Genomic DNA, 15,896 nt, shown 5'->3' with positions numbered 1-15,896 from the left:
TATTCCACTGATTCACACAGGTGGTTTGGCAGAGAGTTTGTATGCTAGATGATCCTTCTAATGCAACCCTGTATTGTCAAGGCAGAGGGAGACCCAGAGAAGCAGTGTGATTTGTGGATTTGAGATTTTTCGCTTTTTAGCAAGATTGGCTCCTCTGGGAAGCAAACCAAGGTTTCGTGCGCAGCAGTGCTAAATTCAGCCAACAGAGCTGTAATGTGTAAATTTTGCCTTCAGTTAGTGCAGTGCTTCTCAATTATTTTTTGCAAGGTCCCCCCTAGGAAAAAGAAAATGGCCCCCACCCCCCACTCGCCGCGTTGACAATTTATTAGGTTAGTATCTATCAAATTGTATAAGTATACCTAAAATTGTATCTTTTAACATTAACAAAAGAAAAAAAGAATACAAATCCACTTTCAACAAATATTAAATTTATTTGGCCACACACAAACCCTGTTATAGTCTAAAACAGAAAAAAAGCTTACAGTGCCTGAAATAAACAGGGACTAACAACTCAAACAGTGGCGCAGATTTTTTTCCAAGCACTGAGCCGCTTTCACTGCAGGCCCTCTTTTGCACCCTGAGCAATTGCCCGTATTACCTGTGCCTAAAACCTCTACTACTGCGCGCCCCCCCTGGCATCGCGCACCCCACTATTTCATAAGCACTGAGTGAGTGTAACTTTATGCTTGTAGTGAATTATTTTGCCCTTTAGGGGGTGCAGCTGCTCTGTGTTTGGTCTGATGTTCATATTTGTTTGGAATATTTTGGAAATTAAAGGAAAGCGTGTTCATAGGTTTTGTGTGAGGACAACTCTACCTTTTTACATTACTTGTTAGAAGTTCATGTTGTGTGTGAAATAAATTACAATGAAACATTTCCTTAAGTTGTGTTCAAAGGATTTTTGTCATTTATTTTGCAATGTTTTCATAAGAAAAATGGTTTGAAGTTAATATTCTGGTATTTCATTCAATAGCTTCCAAACCATGTGACCTTATGGATCCAAATATATGCATTTATTTTGCAATTATAGATACTGAATAATTTATATAAATTCCAGAGTTTCTCATATAAATTCTGGCATTTGTTTTCAATAGTTTCCAGAACACGTGACCCTAAGAGATTAAATGGATGCTGGATTGTGGCACTGACATCCCAACATCAGACACCACCCTTTAGTTTGCAATCATGGATGGTGAATATTTTATATGAATTATTTTAAGCAGTCTCGTTTTTCTTTGTTAGGGATGCAGATTCACAGGTACATGTTTGGAGCATAGTTAACTACGGTGGCCCAGAAGGGTCACAACACAACACATTAACTTTACACACAACACATTAACTTTACACACAACACATTAACTTAACACACAACACATTAACTCACAACACAACACATTAACTTTACACACAACACATTAAATCACAACACAACACATTAACTTTACACACAACACATTAACTTAACACACAATACATTAACTCACAACACAACACATTAACTCACAACACAATAACTCACAACACAACACATTAACTCACAACACATTAACTCACAACACAACACATTAACTCACAACACAACACATTAACTCACAACACAACACATTTACTCACAACACAACACAATAACTCACAACACATTAACTCACAACACAACACATTAACTCACAACGGAAGTAAAGCTGCAATGGAAGTGCTTTTATTCTGAACAGGTTCAAATCTGAAGTAATAATTAACACTCAGTGTGTACTTGTGAGTGATTTAGTTTTACTTTGTAAAGGGAGGAGTTTGGATGGAGAGACAGAAAGCATCATTCTCTCCAACTCTTCATCATCTTCCATCTCTAAAGAAGACACTGAAAAGATGTGAAACATCATTTCTACTATCTTTCCTAACGTCAGCATGAACGTCTAGTCTGCCACAGACCTGGAGGACTAGAAGAAGGTTTAGTAAGAGCAGGTTCTGAAGAACTCTGAGTCTGAGCCTCTTTCTTCTTCAGGTACTGCTGGAGCAGGAACATTTTGTTGCCTGAAACACACTGTTTACTGAGGATAAATGATGCATATCCATCTTCTCTTTTCTCCCAGACATCCTTCCAGGTCTTCTTCGAATGCCCACCAAATCCAACCAGCTGGTTGTCCTCACTACTTGAAGGTGGCTCCACTGATCTTTCAGCTAAATAGTTTCTCAGATCTCTGATTTCATTAAAGTGTTGGGTATAATCCAGAAATGAAAGGAGACTCTCCTTCTTTGGTCCCTCGGCCTTAAACAGTCCAGCTCTCTCCTCTTCCTCAACCTTGTTAATTAAATAAATGGTGTAGCCAATATCATTTTCTAGCAGCCACCGAAAGGACTTCCCCTTGTATTTGCCAAATTGAAGAACATACTCCCCCAACACCTCTTGCCTATCAGATGTATCTCCACCTCTAATGAAGACTTTGACAGGGTGTTTTCCTTCACTTTTTCCTCTCTCTGGGGAGCGGACTTGTCCTGGAGCTCAGGATTATTTTTGATCCTCTTGGCTTTGTGAAGGGTCCTGCCTCAGAAACCCAGTTGGGCCTCGTCTGAAGCTCACGCAGATTTTTCCAGGAAAAATTAATTTCCTCTTCATTCTGGAGATCTGTAGCCAAAGATGCATTTATTGTGGTTAGTGGGTGAAGTAGCCCAGGTCTATTGTAACTCAAAAATAGTAAAAAAATAAAAAAATAACATACAAATATATATATATTTATTACGCATATATAAATATTAAAAGTTATCTACCGTTGGTAAAATTAAAAAGCCTTTGAAAACACACAAAAACTAAGTTTGAAGACGTTTTTCATCTCTCATCCGAGTAGCCGTATCCTCACTGCTGGAGTTTCAGTCCTATCATGCTCAAGAATAAATGACGGGAAAAGAAATGTCTTCAAACTAGAAACTTTGTCCAGTTTTTTTTTTTTTTTTTTTTACTTACATTAGACTTTAACTTGACTTTAACTTGTTCTAGTCTTGTGTTTTAACAGCGATCGGATCACATCTGGCCGCAAAATTGTTGTTTTCTCTTCCTGAAGGCTCTTTCTGTGAAATCCTTACTACTAAGACGATGTGGAAACAGCGCCCCCAAAATCTCGCTTGTGGTGATAAAGTATATTACATCCGTAGTGTTAAGAACTACCATAGAGAATGAATGAGAAAAATTGAGAGAGTTAAGCTTAACCATTTTCGGCTCCCCTTCGCGTGTGAGGCGAACGTGATAACCACTACACTACAGAAACCTTAGTGGTCGATACTTTAAAATAACACACTTTGTTAATGACTTTAGAGAAAAGAAGGGCCAAAGTATGTGCGTAAAACAACAATTGCGGACGCTACGAAACCTGTGTGATCTTGTACACTAACAAATTATTTACAAAGTGTATGAGAGGCTGAATGAAGGTGTTCAGGTCCCCCAGAAATTTGTATCGTTCTCCAGCAATTAGATGAAGACTGCGTTAGTAGACGGTGATACTACAATATGTGTTTGATGCTTGTAATTCTAGCCCAGTAAAGACAAGATGCACAGGATTTCTTCTTGGAACCAATTGTTGTATTTCCTCTTTGAGTCTAAGAATTTGGGAAAAGTGCTTGTGGAATAGACAGAGAAATGGATATTGTCATGGAATCTGTTGACCCTGTGCCACTCCTAGCTTTTTTAAGCAATTATGCACTGGTGACAGCATGAAGGTACAAGTTTGGCATTTGCACATGTGCTAGCTACCAGCAGAGAACGCCTTTGGCTAGTATGGGGATTGAACCCACGATCTTGGCGTTATTAGCACCACGCTCTAAACCATCTGAGCTAACTGGCCTTTCACAGCATTTTTGCTTGTCATTAGAGACATGATCAGCAAATAAGTTCCGTTCCAAAAGCAACGCTACAAAACTGTCATATCTCCAGACGTCTCCAATTTAAGAAGAAGACACATGCTTCTGCCGATTTTAGAGCTGGGGACCTTGCGCGTGTTAGGCGAACGTGATAACCACTACACTATAGAAACCTTTCATGTTGCTGGACTTACTTTTTGGATCAGGTAAGAGAATATGAGGAAGAAAAATTGTGTAAAAGCCAAAATTTGGAGTTAAATTCTTCATCCTTTTCAGTTCATCATGAGGATCCAATGCCTTTTCTTGGGAATGTGAGCCCGGTTTTATTGCCTTGAGATGAGGAAAGTCTTCCATATGCATGATTTGTAGCTTGAAATAAATGGACAATACTTTCTTCACTCAGTTTTTTATAAGCAATTTCAGACCACGGCATGTTGTGACTTGATTAGTGGAAAGTATATCATGAGCAAAGAAATGCTGTAGCGCTGTGTTTATTGTCTGGTCTCCAAATGGTTCATCTTTATTTCTTTTCATCAAATGAATGTTTCTTCCCAGTTTCGAGCTGGGGACCGTTAGCGTTTGAGGCGAACGTGATGACCACTACACCACAGAAACCTTAGTGGCAGATACTTTAAAATAACACACCTTGTTGATGACTTTAGAGAAAAGAAGGGCCAAGGTATGTGCGTAAAACAACAATTGCGGACGCTCCGAAACCTGTGTGATCTTGTACACTAACAAGTTGTTTTACAAGATGTATGAGAGGCTGAATGAAGGTGTTCAGGTCCCCCAGAAATTTGTATCGTTCTCCAGCAATTAGATAAAGAACGCATTGGTAGATGGTGATACTACCATATGTGTTTGATGCTTGTAATTCTAGCCCAGTAAAGATAAGACCCACAGGATTACTCCTTGGAACTGTAGGAAAGAAATCTTCGGCTTTTCAGTTCTTTCCGTACATGCGTGTTCAGTAGTCGACAGTGGTAAAGCAAACAAGGATTCAACCGGATTAAAAATACACGAAGTTTATTTCCCTGACAATAGTTATAGAGCACAGATTAAAACATTAATGCAGATATATCTGGATTCTCAAGTAAAGATCTACTGGCGCACAAGTTACATGCGAATTACTCGTAGATTTTCCTAAGAACAATGGAAAACTTTAAAACCAGTCTTTTTAAGATGTGTTTGAATCTCCGCCTTCCGGAAAGAGCATGGTCGCTGGATCTCCGCCCCTGGTCGCTGTGATTCGTCAGCCGGTATCCCTCGTGCTTCCACCGGCCAATAGCTGAAGGTTGCAAAGTCCAGATCCGCTCCGCCTTTCCAGGGGTAGGGGCCATTCACCGGCGCACACAATCCATGATCAAAAGGAGTCCTCCTCTGGTCCAAAGTAAATCATACCAGCCAAACGAATACTCCATCACCGGCACAAGATCAGAGGTCAGCTTCATCCTCCACATGAGAACACGAACCTGAACACTTTCCCAAGGATAAGGTGTTCAACCCAGATAGTAGAAATGTAGTCCATGACATATTTATCGCGTCTTTGGAAACTCCTAGATTTGCACAAAGAAGTCCTAGTTACTGCTGCAACTACAAAGCACAAGTGAAGGTCACTGGAGAATAAGTCCTGTTGAGTTCAAAATGAGTTCACTTCACACTAAAGATAAAGCTATAACATAATGAAGAATAAGATATTAAAACATACATTTTCTACATTTCCCTCTCGTGATCACACAAAGTGTGATCACCTAAAAGATTTAATACTACAACACTCAAAAACAACAAAACATTACAAACAGGTCCACCTGACCTGACAGCTGTGGTCTCAAGCCCGCACAATCTGGAACACAAAATATTTCAAAGGAGTTAGGCGTCCATGCATGGGCGTGCAAGCGAAAAACCTGCCAGGGCATACTTTATACCATCTTTGATAAACATTCAGATTACAGTCGGACAGGAAAAATCTTGCGACGGCTCCATGCTCCTGCGGCAACCACCCCTAAGGATGCTCATGCTCACAAGATCGATCTAACCCCTTGTCACAATTCCATAAATAAAAGTTACATAGTACAAAAACTAAAGTAGTAAATAAGGTAAATAAAACAAATTCAAAGTCTAATTCAGTGTAATTCAAATTCAAATAGTAAAAAAGCATAACCGTAAAAAAGATAACAGTTCCTGTAAAGTAAAAGAACACTTGGAATTAAGGGGGAGGAAAGCGAGACATGTTAAGGCAGAACAAAATCACACAAACTGATTTGACAGCTGGGGTGGGGGAAAAGGATCACTGACAGGTAACATGGCATATTGGCCATGCTCACGATCCTTGTCGCCCACCGCCTACTCTATGAGGCGTGTCAGAAGTGACCAAATGCAGGGAATACAGCAACAACCACACAGAGTGAGAATAGCTGTAAAAACGGCAACTGCAACAAGAATAGAGGAGATCAAATTTTTCCAGGGACCAAACACTTTCATCCAGTCATCCCACATGGATGTGTCAACACCTGAGTGGTCCTTCATTTTCTTATTTAATGTGCGCATACCTTCAATAGCAACTGACAACTTACCACCAGCTTGCGTATAATTGGGAATAAAAGTACATCACTGATCACCAAAAATACCACAAACACCAGATTTCTCCGCCAATAACATATCTAATGCAATTCTGTTTCGGAATGCCATTAGAGACATGGCCTGCAATTGTTCATGCACAGATTCAAAACCTGCAACAGTGTAATTGCCTAACTTCTGAACATTGTAATGAATGTAGTTAATTCTGTCCACGTTTTTATTAGGGGTAATCCATAATAAAATACTCTCAAACCCAGAAGCCACCTGATTCACTAATTTATACTCATCCGGAACGCCTCTAGGGACACCAAGAGAGTCAATGTACGTTGGATCATTGTAGCCCATCCAGCCCGTTTCACGCTTGGACCGTCTCCAGATAGGCTGGTGGGTCAGCGGGGGTGTGACACCTGTCAAAGCTGTGGGTTGAATAAAAACGGGTAAGGCATTCAGGGGTAATCTGTCAAATATTTGATTTGTGCCACACCATATCCAAATGTCCGCTCGTGAGAGTGGCTGGAAATGAGTCAGAACTTGTGTGTTATTACACCCATTGCCAGTAACATTACCTATAAATCGACTACCATTTTCATAACGTAACACGAAACATGAGAAATTTTGAAGGGGCCACACGTCGGTCAAAAACAGGCTTACTTTTATCACTGGGGGCCAGAGGATAAAAGCGATCCAGTTTCCGACAGTCCGGGCTAAAAGGAATTGTGTTAGTCATTAAGTCAGCGACACATTCTGCTGGAACTGCTGCGGGAACCACACGCAACAAAGGACGGGGGCCCATACACACAACACAGTCTTCCGCTATTACATTTGCTGCTTGTTCGACCATCAGCAACCATTTGTTGGCTTCCTCACTGATGCCTGTCACAATCTGGAACCAAACATCTGTGGAAGGAATTCCAGTTATGATGTTTACCTTTCCCGGAGAGTCAGAGCCTGGTCCTTTCCACATGGGGCTAGTGGGAGTTGTAATGTTAACAGTCATGTCTGGACAGAAACCAACCTGCCAACACAGATCTCGCCCATTTGCCCACGCACATATAAACAAGTGGGAGCAACTGGATGTTGGACTAACTTCCGAATATGATTCAGTAGCATCCTGTTGGTGGTATTGGATCGGAAAAATTTGTCTGGTAGTGTCGACACGGAAGGTGAAAAGCGACTCAGTGACTGTGAAGTTGGAAATTATTTTAGACCAATTTTGAGCTGGAGGTGTCCACACATACGTACCTTCTCTCCAAGATGAATCTGCTGTGGATCTAAATATTAGTGTTAGGGTCAGTAACTTAAAAATAAAAAACAATAATCCAAAAACCATATTAGAAAAACAAAACACAAGACACAAGAATCATGTTATGCCTGCACAGGGGAGAGCAGCAAATGTGATGGAAAAAGTCCACCAGTGTTTCTCTTCTGAAAGGTCTGCTCCTCCTCGTGCCGTCATTAAGAACACAAGTGGGGAAGAAACAAATTCAAGACAAAAAGAAAAGTTCATTAGAGACAGTCGTAAAACTTCCTCATCCTTGCTGAGGATGAGTGAACCAGAGGAACACACACACACACAAAGCTGTAGAAAAAATGAAAAAGGTCAATCTGAGTTACCATTTAAACATCCTTTCTAAACAAATAAATTTAAACGATGATAATAATAAAACAATTTGACGATGATAATAAAACAAGTTCCTTAAGACTCCCTAATGTCCATCTCCCTCTCTTGGAGTGGAAACATTGCAGAGTCAAACAGAGATAAGGCACAAACACAAAACCAGATAAATTGAAAGGAAAAATATAAATTGAATAAAAATTGAACATAAAATAGGAGAACAAACAGATCAGTGCACCGTTCAGATTAACAGACGTCCTGTGAAAAGCAAGATTACAAGGTGAAGAAATGAAACCACTTATTGTCGTTGCCTTGCAGCCGTGAGGTCTGTCACCCTTGTCGTTTAGCATTGACCTCAAGGGGCAGCAGGTTCCACAAAACAAAGAAGAAAATGTCTTCTATAACCACAAAGACTCAAGAAAACCATCATTTCTCTTACTGTCTCTGGACATTTATGCTGCAAAACAGACTGTCTATGCTCCGTAGACATTGAAGAGCCTGTGCTGGAAACAGTTGTACCCAAAAATGTGACTTCCCTTCTGCAACGTCGCAAATTCCTGTTACACACTTCAAAACCCAAATCAAACAACGTCAAAAGAAGATCTTTCATAACTTGCAGGCAGGTTTCAGCAGTTGGAGCTGCGAGCAGAAAGTCATCAACATAAATCAACAAAACACAACCCTCTAGTAGCATAATATCCTGTCGGAGAAACTTTAAAAAGTGATTGAAAATGCCAGGAGAATTTTTAAATCCTTGTGGCAAGCTGTGTACTGCAAACGGATACCTTTATACTGAAATGCGAATAGATGTCTGCTATTTTCATGTAATGGAATGCAAAAGAAGGCGTTTGCTAAATCAATAGCAGTGAACCACGCACATTGTGGGGTTAAAGTTGAAAGCATGCGATGTGGATCAGGCACAGGGAGGACTGGAGTAATGATAACTTCACTAACAGCCTTTAAATCATGTGCCATCAGATAAGTTTTATTATCTGCTTGTAAAACCGGTCTCAAAGGAGTAAACCGTGAAAAATACGAATGCTCAATTACACCAGAGTTCCACAAACCAAACTGAGTGTCCGTCACCCTTTCATCTGCATCCTTCACTCAGCTACACTGAGATCTAAAAACATTTGTTCCTGCAGTTACCTGACTCACCACCGGGAGAACGGTGGAGCATGAACAAACATCAAATGAACCTGTTGACCATGAAGCATCAGAGAGCGTTTTTAACATCACCTCTGCATCTTCATGATCTGTCTTCTCTCTGGTGCGATGACTGACGATGCAGAAATGCTCCGGAACTGAGGAGTTAGTCCTTGAAGGCAAAGTTATCCTGTACATTTTTATTGAGGGAGAGAAGTAAACACCTGAAAATCACAGTTTAGACAGTTGTTTTGTTTACATCCCTCTAAGTCATGGGTCTGAGTTGCCGAGCTTCATGACCAGGGGAGTGCTAATTCTATGTGCGATACAGGTGTGACTAACTTCCGGTATCATTGCAAATATGAGTGTGTGAATGCAAAATAAACTATACACCCTCTTAACCAATATATATGTCAGTGTAGTTTAAATACCACGTATGGCTGTCTACCTGATGAAATGCTTCTTGGTACAGGTTATCATCCTCTCTGTCATAATAGAATGTGCAGTTCAGGTCATCGGAGGCGGAAAAATATTGCTTCCAGGACAGAACTCATGGCATCCATACCCGAAATACATGGACACACCTGGCGTTTCAGGGCCCTCTGGATCCAGCAGGTGTCATCAGTGGGGGTTGGCTGTGGGGTGTGGCATGGCATCCAGTCTGAAAGAATGCTGGCTCCTGTTTTGACAAAAACGTTCCGTCCCAACAGATTCACAGGCGTGTGTGGTGAATGCACAAATGAATGTTCCACCATCTGGTCAAAAGTCAGTTGGATGGTCTTTTGCCGGGTTTGAGGAGTCATATGTTCATTTGTCAGAGCTGATGGAGGCAACCGGCAGTTTATAGAGGAACACATTGCACCAGTGTCCATTCATGGAGTTACCTCTGAGCTTGAAAGGGACCATGGCTCCTGCATCACCAAGTGGTATTGTCCGACTTGCCACCTGTGGTCCTCGCCACAGTGGAGGAGCTTGGAGCGGTTGTGGGTGCTGTTCATGTCCTCTGCTCCTGGTTTGTGCATTCTGCTGTTGGGTACCTTGTTGTGGGCAGTCGTTGCCATTTGTCCTGAGCGCCACAGATGCCATTTCCAGCTGCTGCTGGGGGGTCCCTGGGTGGCCCACGCCTTCCAGGAGGGGATACCCGTCCTCCCGTCCTGGCCTCCGATACCTGAACATTGCTACGGGTCCTGAGGGTATTTAAACTCATCATGTTATTTGCTTTTTTTTAAAAACACCTTCATTATCCCGTGTGGATTTTTCCTGCAATATAAATGACTGTTTTTCAGTTGTTCAACTTCTCCCTCTGCCCTTTTTCTGCAAATGTGCTCTGCAGTGATGAATCAGATGCATTTTAAATCGACTCTTATCACCTCGCAGACGCTCCGATGCATTCTCCATGCATGCAGTCATGGCTTCATTTGATTAGCGGAGCTGACCTGAGGGTCAGACACTCCTAACACGGCTCCTTCCTGTGAAGCCAGAGAACTGAGAAATGCTCTTTTTGTCACTCACCCAATGAAGCAGAGGGGGTTTGCTGTGTAAAGATTTATGAGGTCTCAGGACGGCTCTGCTCTGTGCCTTTCCTGCAACATTAAAGCTATGTGCTGCTTGGAAAAAACATGTTGTTACTGCAGATGTTGTTAAAGCAGATTTGTTACTGTCATGCTTTGTTCTGACCATCGCCATCACCAACTCTGTGGATGTTAAAGTTGGTTAATCAATGATGAAAATCAGCAAAGGAGAAAATCCCTAAACCTTTCTCTGAACTATATGACGGATGTGGAGCAAAATCTTTAAAAAATACATTGTTTTAGATGCATTCTGGCAGCTAATCATTCACCTTTAATCCAGAAACAAAGACAAATTGTTTTGACTTACCATTAAAGACTTGCTGTCCTACAAAAAGAATTTGGAGAAGTGCTAATAGCAACAAAATTCCACTATTCAGGCTTTTCCTTATTTAACCAAAACACAATTCACACTCAAACAACAGGTTCGTTAAAACACAGACAATCAATACGGAGACAATAACTTTTAACCGTTTTCTCAAAACCACACCAAAAGACATAACACAACAAATTAGGCACCTTACACATAAACAAAATAAACCATTTCACTGAAATGAATCGTTTATCACTAGCATTAACATTCCTGTTTCCCCTTTTTCTGTTCTACTAGAACCAGCACCTTTCTGTGTCCACAGACCCTCTATCACTTCCTATGCCGTTCATTTCTACTTTAATTCACTGCTTTGTCCTTTTCCCATTCTGTACAACATCCACTTACACTGTTTTCAAACTATAATTACATCAAAACATGGGATCTGCTTCAACTTTCATCTTTAAACACCAATAAATCCTTTAACACCAACACTAAGTAATCTGGGAAATATTAAAACAAACATACAATAAATTAAACATTGCAAACATTCTTTTTAAGGGAGTCCGGATCTAAACCAACAAATACTTACATTTAGTGTCAATAGCATTACTTTTTAGCAAAACTTAACTAAATCATGGTAATTATTAGGAATTACAAATAAAGTAGAGACATTTATTCAAAATAAGAAAACCGAAATAATTGCAAAATCATTTTACACAAAATATGTTGGAACGATATTACCTTACTGTGTTTTAGAAAGATTTGCCCAACTTTAGGCAAACTCCCGAGAAAGTTATTTGCGTTCGAACAGAGGCAGAACATAGACTGTTGCTGCAGGCTGCAGCTGCATGTGTAGTCAAGCTGCTGTTGTGGCTTAAACTTCCGTCGGAAGCGCTGCTCATAGACGCCTTTCTACTTAAAAATCTTTTTCGTCGAACCAAGACCACTGAAATTTGTTTTTATCGACGTCTTACAACCGAGGTCATGACCACGCTCAATAACTACGATGTCAGTTGTTATTTTACCACAAATTAGATCGCAAACTCTTAAGCTTTGTTCCGTGAAAGTTTAGCGCAGGTTGAACATTTCGGTCTTCATGGACGCCGTCACGCTGACCACATGGTACAAACAAAGCCAACCAGAGCTGTCGACGCATTTGAAAGAAACTTAAACGTCCCGTTATTGGCTAATTCGAAACAAGATGGCCACGTCCATAGAGAAAACAATTCACACAGAAATATGGGAAATAAAGCCAAGATTCACCGATTTCAAACAGTTTTTCATCCCATACTTTCCAAAATCTCATGCGTACATTTCATTCATAAGCAGTCACGTCTCCAAAATCTCATACATTCAGTTTGTTCATCAGCAATCACGTCTGTATTGTCGTCAGTCAGTCGTCAAGTCATGTTGTTGTCGATGTTGTTCTGACAAAATGCACAATTTTCCTCTTTTTTTCTGTCAAATTCACCTGTCATGTTTATTTTGAATCCTTCTTTGGTTTCTCTCCGCAAATAAAAAAAATAATTTGTAGAGGTCGACGCCTCATTCGTGCTTCCAAATCATCCTACGCGCAGAATTAGTTCCTGTATAACACTGTTTTCTGTATGCCTTTGGCGTCCCAGGCGCAAACAGACGCAAACCCTCCGTATGCCAACGGGTTAACTTCATTCTTAATCTAAATTTCTTCTGTTTTTCGCACACCGCAGTGTCGCAGGTTAAACAGACACATCAATAAACCCTCCGCATTTTAACTTTCTTTTCCAAGCGGGTGAATTACACAAAACCTGGGGTACAACTCGCCGCTCACTCACTCAACTTCCCCTTGATTTGAGTTATTCAATATGCAGAAACTCATAAAAGGCTCCTGCTTACCATACTCTATATGAGGCCTCTGGGAAAGTTGACCGTGTGAGAGGAGACGTCCCGTTTCTGCACTGTGTCTCAGGAAACTTCGCAAAATACTAAAATCCGGTTCAGTCTGTCCTTACCCGACTCCACGTCGGTGTCACCAAAATTGTAGGAAAGAAATCTTCGTCTTTTCAGTTCTTTCCGTACATGCGTGTTCAGTAGTCGACAGTGGTAAAGCAAACAAGGATTCAACCGGATTAAAAATACACGAAGTTTATTTCCCTGACAATAGTTATAGAGCACAGATTAAAACATTAATGCAGATATATCTGGATTCTCAAGTAAAGATCTACTGACGCACAAGTTACATGCGAATTACTCGTAGATTTTCCTAAGAACAATGGAAAACTTTAAAACCAGTCTTTTTAAAATGTGTTTGAATCTCCGCCTTCCGGAAAGAGCATGGTCGCTGGATCTCCGCCCCTGGTCGCTCTGATTCGTCAGCCGGTATCCCTCGTGCTTCCACCGGCCAATAGCTGAAGGTTGCAAAGTCCAGATCCGCTCCGCCTTTCCAGGGGTAGGGGCCATTCACCGGCGCACACAATCCATGATCAAAAGGAGTCCTCCTCTGGTCCAAAGTAAATCATACCAGCCAAACGAATACTCCATCACCGGCACAAGATCAGAGGTCAGCTTCATCCTCCACATGAGAACACGAACCTGAACACTTTCCCAAGGATAAGGTGTTCAACCCAGATAGTAGAAATGTAGTCCATGACATATTTATCGCGTCTCTGGAAACTCCTAGATTTGCACAAAGAAGTCCTAGTTGCTGCTGCAACAACAAAGCACAAGTGAAGGTCACTGGAGAATAAGTCCTGTTGAGTTCAAAATGAGTTCACTTCACACTAAAGATAAAGCTATAACATAATGAAGAATAAGATATTAAAACATACATTTTCTACAGAACCAAATGTTGTATTTCCTATTTGAGTCTAAGAATTTGGGGAAAGTGCTTGTGGAATAGACAGAGAAATGGATATTGTCATGGAATCTGTTGACCCTGTGCCACTCCAAGCTTTTTAAAGCAATTATGCACAGGTGACAGCATGAAGGTACAAGTTTGGCATTTGCACATGTGCTAGCTACCAGTGGAGAATGCCTTTGGCCAGTATGGGGATTGAACCCACGACCTTGGCGTTATTAGCACCACGCTCTAAACCATCTGAGCTAACTGGCCTTTCACAGCATGTTTGCTTGTCGTTAGAGACATGATCAGCAAATAAGTTCTGTTCCAAAAGCAACACTACAAAACTGTCATATCTCCAGACGTCTCCAATTTAAGAAGTAAACACATGCTTCTGCCCAGTTTAGAGCTGGGGACCTTTCGCGTGTTAAGCGAACGTGAGAACCACTACACTACAGAAACCTTCGTGTTGCTGGACTTACTTTTTGGATCAGGTAAGAGAATATGAGGAAGAAACATTGCGTGAAAGCCAAAATTTGGAGTTAAATTCTTTATCCATTTCAATTCAACATGAGGTTCCAATGATTTATCTTGGGAATGTGAGCCCGGTTCTATTGCCTTGAGATGAGAAAAGTCTTCCATATGCATGATTTGTAGCTTGAAATAAATGGACAATACTTTCTTCACTCAGTTTTGTATAAGCAATGTCAGACCACGGCATGTTGTGACTTGATTAGTGGAAGGTACATCATGAGCAAAGAAATGCTGTAGCGCTGTGTTTATTGTCTGGTCTCCAAATGGTTCTGCTTTATTTCTTTTCATCAAATGAATGTTTCTGCCCAGTTTCGAGCTGGGGACCTTTCGCGTGTGAGGCGAACGTGATAACCACTACACTACAGAAACCTTAGTGGTTGATACTTTAAAATAACACACCTTGTTGATGACTTTAGAGAAAAGAAGGGCCAAGGTATGTGCGTAAAACAACAATTGCGGACGCTCCGAAACCTGTGTGATCTTGTACACTAACAAGTTGTTTTACAAGATGTCTGAGAGGCTGAATGAAGGTGTTCAGGTCCCCCAGAAATTTGTATCATTCTCCAGCAATTAGATGAAGAACGCATTGGTAGATGGTGATACTACCATATGTGTTTGATGCTTGTAATTCTAGCCCAGTAAAGATTAGACCCACAGGATTACACCTTGGAACCAAATGTTGTATTTCCTCTTTGAGTCAAAGAATTTGGGGAAAGTGCTTGTGGAATAGACAGAGAAATGGATATTGTCATGGAATCTGTTGACCCTGTGCCACTCCAAGCTTTTCAGAGCAATTATGCACTGGTGACAGCATGAAGGTACAAGTTTGGCATTTGCACATGTGCTAGCTACCAGTGGAGAATGCCTTTGGCCAGTATGGGGATTGAACCCATGACCTTGGCGTTATTAGCACCACGCTCTAAACCATCTGAGCTAACTGGCCTTTCACAGCATGTTTGCTTGTCGTTAGAGACATGATCAGCAAATAAGTTCTGTTCCAAAAGCAACACTACAAAACTGTCATATCTCCAGACGTCTCCAATTTAAGAAGTAAACACATGCTTCTGCCCAGTTTAGAGCTGGGGACCTTTCGCGTGTTAAGCGAACGTGAGAACCACTACACTACAGAAACCTTTCATGTTGCTGGACTTACTTTTTGGATCAGGTAAGAGAATATGAGGAAGAAACATTGCGTGAAAGCCAAAATTTGGAGTTAAATTCTTTATCCATTTCAATTCAACATGAGGTTCCAATGATTTATCTTGGGAATGTGAGCCCGGTTCTATTGCCTTGAGATGAGAAAAGTCTTCCATATGCATGATTTGTAGCTTGAAATAAATGGACAATACTTTCTTCACTCAGTTTTGTATAAGCAATGTCAGACCACGGCATGTTGTGACTTGATTAGTGGAAGGTACATCATGAGCAAAGAAATGCTGTAGCGCTGTGTTTATTGTCTGGTCTCCAAATGGTTCTGCT

The 15,896-nt window shown here is 40.9% G+C and overlaps 4 non-coding genes across 4 annotated transcripts; all 4 read right to left on the bottom strand.

Annotated features, from left to right (window-relative positions):
• Positions 1 to 3,755: 3,755 nt before the first annotated feature.
• Positions 3,756 to 3,830, bottom strand: trnai-aau. Its single transcript has one exon. It is a non-coding gene; the product is annotated as a tRNA-Ile (tRNA).
• Positions 3,831 to 14,081: 10,251 nt separating this feature from the next.
• Positions 14,082 to 14,156, bottom strand: trnai-aau. Its single transcript has one exon. It is a non-coding gene; the product is annotated as a tRNA-Ile (tRNA).
• Positions 14,157 to 14,713: 557 nt separating this feature from the next.
• Positions 14,714 to 14,786, bottom strand: trnav-cac. The gene has a single exon. It is a non-coding gene; the product is annotated as a tRNA-Val (tRNA).
• Positions 14,787 to 15,285: 499 nt separating this feature from the next.
• On the bottom strand, positions 15,286 to 15,360 carry trnai-aau. The gene has a single exon. It is a non-coding gene; the product is annotated as a tRNA-Ile (tRNA).
• Between the last annotated feature and the right edge of the window lie 536 nt (positions 15,361 to 15,896).

The sequence above is a fragment of the Oryzias latipes genome, chromosome 13, assembly GCF_002234675.1.
Source record: "Oryzias latipes chromosome 13, ASM223467v1".
Classification (NCBI taxonomy): domain Eukaryota; kingdom Metazoa; phylum Chordata; class Actinopteri; order Beloniformes; family Adrianichthyidae; genus Oryzias; species Oryzias latipes.
This window is presented reverse-complemented; position numbering and strand designations above follow the sequence as displayed.